Source organism: Sabethes cyaneus, chromosome 2 (genome assembly GCF_943734655.1).
Source record: "Sabethes cyaneus chromosome 2, idSabCyanKW18_F2, whole genome shotgun sequence".
Classification (NCBI taxonomy): domain Eukaryota; kingdom Metazoa; phylum Arthropoda; class Insecta; order Diptera; family Culicidae; genus Sabethes; species Sabethes cyaneus.
In genome coordinates, this window is record NC_071354.1 from 142,351,613 (window position 1) to 142,360,407 (window position 8,795).

Sequence of the window (8,795 nt, forward strand, 5' to 3'; positions counted from 1 at the left end):
TGAAAGCCGTAATTATAGTGCTGATACTTCGGTAATGTGTACTGAATTGTCGTCATAGCACCAGCCCCGCAATCGTCCTGTAGTTCTGCAGCTACATGCGAAGTCTGCACCGAAGCACTAAGTAGCAGCAAAACAAAGATGACGAAATTTTGAATGAAAAGGCAAATGAAGATTTACAATTTAAATTAATATTAACTGAATGAGAGATATAGAGGGATAAATATTTATAACACAAATTACATAATAAATTGGTATACCTTAAATAACGTAGCGAAGCCTTGCTATGCGCCACTTAACTCTTAAGAAAAAGCATAATTGTTCATATTTTGAACAATTTCCACACACTTTAAACACGCAATAAAGTATTTTCTTGATTGTGCTTCATTTTGACAGCCAACAAATGCTTGATGACAACTTCCGCAAAATTTTCTGATCTCAGCAAAGCTTTTGCGGGCTATCCCGTAATAAATACTGATAGCTCGTTAAACAATTGCTGAATTATTGAGATACGAAATGGAATCGCTTTGCGGAAATACAGCAAAAAATATTAACGAACTCGCCATCGGTTGATGAAGATCTGCATTAAGGAATGTCAAGTATTGACGATACTCAGCATTCCTTGAAAAATTACCGAATTGTTCAGCATTTCGAAATAAACTCAGTTTTCCACATCCGAAGAAAATAATGTTGTTTTCAATGGGCCGTAATAATAAAATAGTTAGAGCAAATGCTGCCATACGATTTAAACGGGAAAAGCAAAGCAAACTGTTTTATTCATACGGCCTAATTACAGCATTTTAAAGCTCAAAATTCCATCATAAATAAATTACGAAATTATATACAATTGATGTAAAATGATAATAGATTTGATGTTCTGAAAGGAGACATATATTTTTTTACTATGCCTAAAAGTTGAGATAAGCAACTTTTACCTGCTGGGCAAAGATTGAAGGGACGAAGGCTATTTCATCTCCCCTGCGTACTCGCTAGACAGCAGGATCCGTTTAGCGCTTAACTTAACTGCGCCTAGCTGATATGCAATTTTTGCAAGACAGACTGAACGCCTAAATATCAGTAATCTTGAAATACAAGTTCATAGGAGTATTGAAGTAAATACCCAATTAAAGTGTGTACGGAAAGATTGGACCTAATCTATTGAAACAAAACCAAAGTGATTTTTTGAAAAAATTTTAAATCTGGTATGCACGAAAAAATACGATGAAAATCAACGCATATATTAAAATCAAAATTAATAAATTAACATTGTTTGAAATGTACACTACCTTGCAGCAAACTTTTACTTACATTTACTCGTTCATCAATTTATTCTCATTATTTAAACCTGAAACTTTAGCTCTGATGAAATATACAGCAGTCGCTTTTTACGCGATTTTCAGAATTTTCGGGGATGTGCTCTATGAGTCTAATTTTACGCGTTGTTTTGGAATTCTCGATGTTTTAACGCGAATTTTGGAATGTACGCAGTTTTCCTACGCGAATTTTAGAATTAACGTGGTTTATTTTTACGCGGTTTTGATTTACGCGGAACATATTTTTGCGTAAAATGCCACGAAATTAAACTGATGTTAGGGGCAATCCCGGTGTAGCGGTTAGCACTCACGCTTTCCACGCCGAAGACACGGGTTCAAATCCCATCCCCGCAGAAGTCACGAATGACCACGCTAATAAAGTGACTTTAATCAAACAAAAAAAATGATGTAGAGTTATTCCCATATTCTTTTATTCATAGAGTTTTAGACGCGCTATATAAACCATAATGTGTTTAATTCTCTAGTTAGACTATTTCGAACCTTGAAGCTCTTTGGGTAATTTCAAATTTCAACTGATCGCCAACTAGCCAAATTCGGTTCAACCACCAGACAATATTTCAATATTATTCTTTAGAATCACCAAATATTTTACGAATATAGATTTCACTGGCAAACCGTTTCACACCGACTTTACTACTAAAATCAGAATTGCTTGTAGGCATCGCCGTCAGGATCGAGTAGCAGCAAAAGGATATATTTCGTAATTAGTTTCTTCATATAACTCATTCGAATGAGGTCTGTCTGGACGTCTATCCAGCCATCCAGTGAAGCGAACTGCTGGTACACTGCCCACCGCTAGCCGACTCAGTTAGGGGCATCATCGAATCATTTCCCGCACAAGCACAACAAAAGGATTTTAATTAAGGTCGAGAAAGTTTTTCACTTTCTGCCCAGTTGGCGGCTCGGTTCAAGACAATCAGGCTGGATCCGGCTCGTGATGACCTTTGGCGTTCTCGAAGCCTCTCCTCTAGAACAATTTATAGTTTACCTTTGGCGATAAAAAAATCATTCATGCATTATAAATCTGCCGACATGCACTTCATTAGGCAGTCATTCCGCATGAATTAATCTATTAATTATTTAATTTCATGTTATTCATATGTGAAAAATTAAACACAATGAAATGAAAGAGAGCGTCATATGTTCTAAAAAACCTTGTTTCGGATTGATCAACAATCGTGAACTGTGGCACCGATGATAATACCAATCATAATAATCAAACATAAGCTCAGAATAACGGTGCTGTGTAAATATCGATATCAGTTGTTAATAAAATTAAAATAATTAAAACAACTTCTGCTTCTCGAGCTATCTAGAGCTTGCTAGGTAATTTATGTTTACAACTAGGTAGGATGTTTTTGTTGCACAAGGAGAGGAAAAAAGCGCTTGGAAAAACTATCTAAGCATTGCCACGAGGGATAATTTTGGCAAAGTATCGACGAGTGAAGAATGAGTTAACCACGATGGAGGAAATCTAATCACAAACTAGCACAAGGTGGTCGACAAGTTGAAGCAGTTCTTCAATGATCCTCTCAATGGGGATATAGCAGAAGGAGACGCAACGAATGTTAGTTAACCTAGGAGTGTGCCGGCTCCCGACCTCGAAGAGGTTCGGCGAGAAATCGGTCAGTTGAAGAATAAAAGAGCCGCTGGAAGGGACCGACTCCCGGCAGAACTCTCCAAAACTGACCGCTAGCATCGGCACTTTACTGAATAATTTCATGGATTTGAGAGGAGAAGAAACTATCGGAGGAGTGGATGGAACGTGTGGTTTGTCCCATTTACAAAAAGGGCGATCGGCTAGATTGCTTTAACTACTGCGGCATTACGCTGGTCAACGCCGCCTACAGATTTTCTATCTATCCCCAATAGCAACAGAATTCGTGGGGCAGTATTAGGCGGGCTTTATTTGGGATCGTGCTAGTACGGATCAACTTTTTACTCTCCGACAAATCCTCCATAAATGTCGGAAGTACAACGTGTCCACGCATAACAGTTTCGTAGACTTTAGGGCAGCATACGATACAGTCAAGCGCGAACAGTTATAATGCATGCTTACGGTTTGCCGGACAAACTGACGCGGCTGATCAAAGCTTAAGGGTGTGTCACATCAAATTGCATCACGGAAAAAAACGCTGTAGGAAACTACCTAGTTTACGGATCTCTTTCAAACTTTCAGACAATACAATATAACCTTTATACAATATAAGCTTTTGGCATATTTATTTCATTCAACTTGAAGACTATAACCGTATGGTCGCACCTTACGCATAACTCTACTCATAAGATTCTGTACACCATCTGGCTGCTGCTTCTTCTGTACGGAAACCCACTTTTTCTTCATGTCTTCCTTAGATTTGACCTCCTTAGGATCCTTTTTTGATGGGCCTTAGTTCAGGTGCGTTGGGGAGAGGCTCATGTCCTTGGGTAAGAAAGTGCCCCTCTGGCTTCGTACCACTCCAGGAATCCTTTGAATAGTGACATGAAGCTAGATCCGACCAGAAGATCGTAGGGCCCTCGTCTTGCCTCAACAGAGGGAGCAGACGCTCCCTGTCAGTTCACAGTCCCAGTAGTCACGAACGGCGCACTCCGTTTGCCTCATGTAGCAGATCGCTTGCCAAATCATGTATTTCTTGACAAACTTTGAAAGTTTCTGCTTCCTTGCTTCCGCCGGAACATCAAACCTGTGCTGGGCGTTGAAGAATAGTCGCCCGGAAGCTGCCGGTAGTTTGGCTTGACGTAAGTCTCATCATCCGTGATGAGACAATGAGGTTTCGTCAACATTTGGGTGTACAGTTTCCGGGTCCGTATTTTTCCCATCGTATTTTACCGTTCGTCACGGTTTTGAGCCTTCTGCACTTTGTACGTATGCAGCCCGACCCGGTTTTTGGCTCTCTGAACAAAAGACTTGGACAGATTCAACTTTTTGGCTACATCCCTGACCAAAGCGATCGGATTCCGCTTAAACGCTTTGATAACACGCGTGTGATCCAGATCACTAATAGAACATCCACCCTAACCGCAGTTCTCCTTCCGTTCGATGGTCAGAGTTTCGTAGTAACGTTTAATCACACGACTCACCGTTGACTGTACAGGATGTTTAATAAGTTCGAATACAATTTAAAAATGTGTTTAAAAAATGAAAATACAATATATTCTTTTCTGAATCAATTTTTATTGAAGCACAGTTTATTGAGAACCTTTACGACATATTAGGTGGAAGCACCCCCTCTTTATGCTTTATGACGAGCTTGAGACGTTTCCCAAAAGAATCACAAGCGGCACGCACCTGGTCCATGAGCATCTTGTCACAGTGCTGGTAGTGATAGTGCTCACTTTATGTTCGCTCTGCTTGCATGTACGACCATACATAAAAGTCCAGGAGATTAAGATCCGGGGAGCTGGGAAGCCACAAAGTCTTATCGAGAAAATCAGTCAAATTCTCCCGACACCAAGCTTGGACGATATTCGCCGTGTGGGCTGGTGCGCCGTCCTGTTGAAAGACGTAATGATCTTTTCCGTAGAGATCACGAAGTGCCAGGGCCACAACCTTCTCCAGAACCTCGGTCTTATAGTACGCGGCGTAGATTTTCACGTGTTTCTCGATAAACACCAGTGGAAGCTTCACCATCACCGAGGCGGCGCCCTAGAACCGCAGGATGTTCATGTAGGACGAGGGGATGCTGGCCAACGTCGGTCCCCACAGCCGATCAATTTGAACATTGTGCAGCTGTTGCAAAATGAAGAGTTTCTCAACAGAAAACGTGAACTCTTGACCAGCGTGCCGCGAAAGTATCAGTTTTGCTCTGTCCAGCTTCTTCTTCGTTGTAGCCTCCGTTACGCCGTGAACCTTGCAATTCTTGTACTGCTTGCATCCCAGTTCCTTCGCCATGATGGTGTGGGTAGTCCTAATCGACATATCCAGGCCAACAGCGGTCTTCCGGATCGAGCGGTTCATTCGACGAACCCGCTCCCTCTCCGCTTTGATGGCTGCTGGCGTCCTCGCCGAACGCGGCCGCCCGGATCTAGCACGGTCCTTAGCCGAGTCCGTCTCCCGGTACCGACGGATGGTGTTATAAATGAAATTGCCCTTCACCCCGTGGGATTTCAACCACCAAAATATGTCACCGAGTCGCTCTCCTCCCGCAAACAACTTTACTACGACGTTGCGGCACTCCTTCATCGCGCGTTAAACAAATAACAAATGACATCAAATCAACACCTTGCGCGTTGGTTAGCCTATATAAGGTTTAAGCTGACGCCAAAACCAATACACAAAATGCACATGATGCGCGCTTGCACAACGATGAAAAGTTGTATTCGAACTTATTGAATCTGAGCTGTTTTTCGATGTTCCGACGAAGTTTAACAACATCTAAAGGTGCTCCTTCCATCTGGCTGCTACCGGCGGTTTGTCAGTAAGCAGGGTGCAACTCCCCGTTTTGTAAAAACTCCGTGAGTCGTTGCTAGCGAATAGCTCCTCTGGGCCGGCGAGCACGTGCTCCTTATACTCGCGTTCTTTAGATGATGGGTTCTTTTTCCGCAGCTCTAGTCTCTCTATTTCTTTCGCTATTCTGACATGCTGCCGCAGTGAGCATACAACTCCCAGCCTGGTCCTTCTTTTACGCTGTCTACCACGAATCGTGCCTACCACCACTCTTGCAGTTGCATCGATGGTACCTTGGATGTTCGTCCACAGCCCACTTATATCTTCTTCCTTTTCTTGCTGTTGTTCTGTAATTCATTAATCAAGCTTTCTGGTATATTCCGCTATCTGCCAGCAACCGCTCTATTTTAAAACGCAGCGTCCTATCAATGCAAGTCGTCACCGTGTTCGACATTCTTACGCGAATCTTATAAACGACCAGCTAGTGGTCAGAGTCGATAATAGGTATCCGAAAAGACCGTGCATCGATGACATCCGTTAACGTGTCGACTGTGGAGACTATCTACGCTAGACAAAAAGCGGAGGCTAGGAGTAATGGATTTAAAAAAATGCATCGAGGACTAAATAAAGTAAGAGGACATGCTTGAACGAGATGAACGTGAGACTCCACGGACAGTAATCGTTGATCTCGACGAACTTGAAGTGATAGATGAGTTTGTGTATTTGGAGTCATGGGAGACCGCAAATAACAACACGAGTAAAAAAAATCTAGCGGCGCATTTAAGTTGAAAATCGGGCCTACTTTGCACTTCGCAAGACGCAACGATCAAGAAGCAGAAAGCGCCTTACGAAGTTGACAATGAACAAAACCCTTCTTAGACCGATAGTTCTTTATGAACTTATAGCAATGATACTGCATGCGAAGGACATACATGTCCTTACCATGCCCGAGCAGGAAATACTGCAGACGGTTTTGGGTGGACTACAATTAAACGTGATCCACGGTAACAAAATCGTTTTTGAGAACTGGTACTGGGAACAATTGGCCGGCTGTCTGCATCAACTGATTGTCAAGATTTGGGATACGGAACGACTACCGGAGGAGTGGAAAGACGGGGTTATCTGCCCTATCTACAAGAAAGGCGATAGGCTGCATTGTGAGAACCACCGAGCGATCACTATCCTGAATGCCGTCTACAAAGTGCTGTCCCAAGTCATCTTCCATCGACTATCGCCAATAGCCAATAGATTTGTGGAAAGTTACCAGGCCGGCTTCATGGAGGGTCGGTCTACAACGGACCAAATCTTCACCCTGCGGCAGATCCTCCAGAAGTGCCGCGAATTCCGAGTCCCCATGCACCACCTGTTCATCGATTTCAAAGCCGCATATGATAGTGTAAACCGACAAGAGCTATGGAAAATTCTGGACGAAAACGGCTTCCCGAGTAAGCTTACTAGACTTGTCATGGCTACGCTGGATGGAATCCAGTGCTGTGTGAGAACCTCGGATGGATTGTAGCACCCATTCGAATCTCGCAGAGGACCTGGACAAGGAGATGGTCTTTCCTGCCTGCTATTCAACATTGCACTTGAATGTGTTATAGGATGAGCGGCGATCGAAATGCGGGGCACAATTTTCAATAAATTCAGTCAATTTATCTGCTTTGCTGACGATGTAGATGCTGTCGACATTTGAAGCGGTGGAAGATCAGTATACCAGCCTAAAACAAGAAGCAGAAAAGATTGGGTTGAAGTTACATACGTCTAAAACGAAGTAAATGCTGGCCGAGCGCGACAGGGTCCGCTTGGGCAGTACCATGCTAATCGACGGGGATGAGTTTGAGGTGGTCGACGAGTTCGTATATCTTGGCTCACTGACAACATAGGACAACAAAACCAGCCATGAGATTAAAAGGCGTATTATCGGCGGAAGTCGGGCCTACTACGGACTCCACAAACATTTACGATCCAAAAATCCTAGCCCACGTACAAATTGCACACTGTTCAAAATACTAATTAGACCCATTGTCCGCTACGGGCACGTAACGTGGACACTGCTAGAAGAGGACCTACGAGCAGTCGGAGTTTTTGAACGGCGGGTGCTAAGAACCATCTTTGGCGGAGTGCAAGAGAACGGTGTATGGAGGCGAAGAATGATCCACGAGCTAGCGCGACTCTACGAGAACCTAGTATTCAAAAAGTGATTAAATCTGGACGGATACTTTGGGCAAGACATATTGCTTGAATGCCGAACAACTCCTGCAAAAATGGTTTTCGCATCGAATCCGGTAGTAACAAGAAGAAGAGGGCACAGCGAGCGAGGTGGCAAGACCAAGTGTAGCGAGATCTGGCGAGCATTGGGTGCCCGCAGAACTGAAGACCAGCTGCCACGGACCGAAATAAATGGAGAAATTATGTTACGCAGTCCTTGTCATAAGCATCATAGTCATAGTCATAGGCCAATTTAATAAGTAAGTACTGGGAACATCGACATCGAAAGCGGTATACGGTGTTCAAAATACCGTTATTAAAAAATAAAATAGGCCATTTAAACGGCAAATGCCAATTGGGTTGTATTGCCATCCTATAACTCTGAGCGAATTTTTAAAAAAATCGTTCGACGAATTTTTGAGTTACGCCCTTTTGAAATTTTGAAGGGCAGATTGCTCATATAAAGTAAATAAAAATCTTGAATGACACTCCAAAATGAAAGTAAATCATAGCTGGTATTAATTTTTTATGCAACAGAAGCCCATTGGCGACCATTTTAGGAGTTTTACGCTGTATTGGGGCTTACAGGATATGTTCCGGATTAAGTTGTCGCTGTGAGAAATGGTCAGTATCGACCGTGAACAAAAATTTATCATGCGACACCTCAAATTACGCCAGAATTTTAAAACTAGTTTAATCAAAGTCAGATCATGTACTTAACACCACGTTGGTTACATCTAGACAAGTTCAGGGGACTTCCAGGAACACCCTGACAAGTGGCCAGTTTCGTCCAAGAACAAAACCTTATCGTGCGACATCTTAAATCACACTAGAAATCAATAACTAGATCAATGGAAGCCAAATCT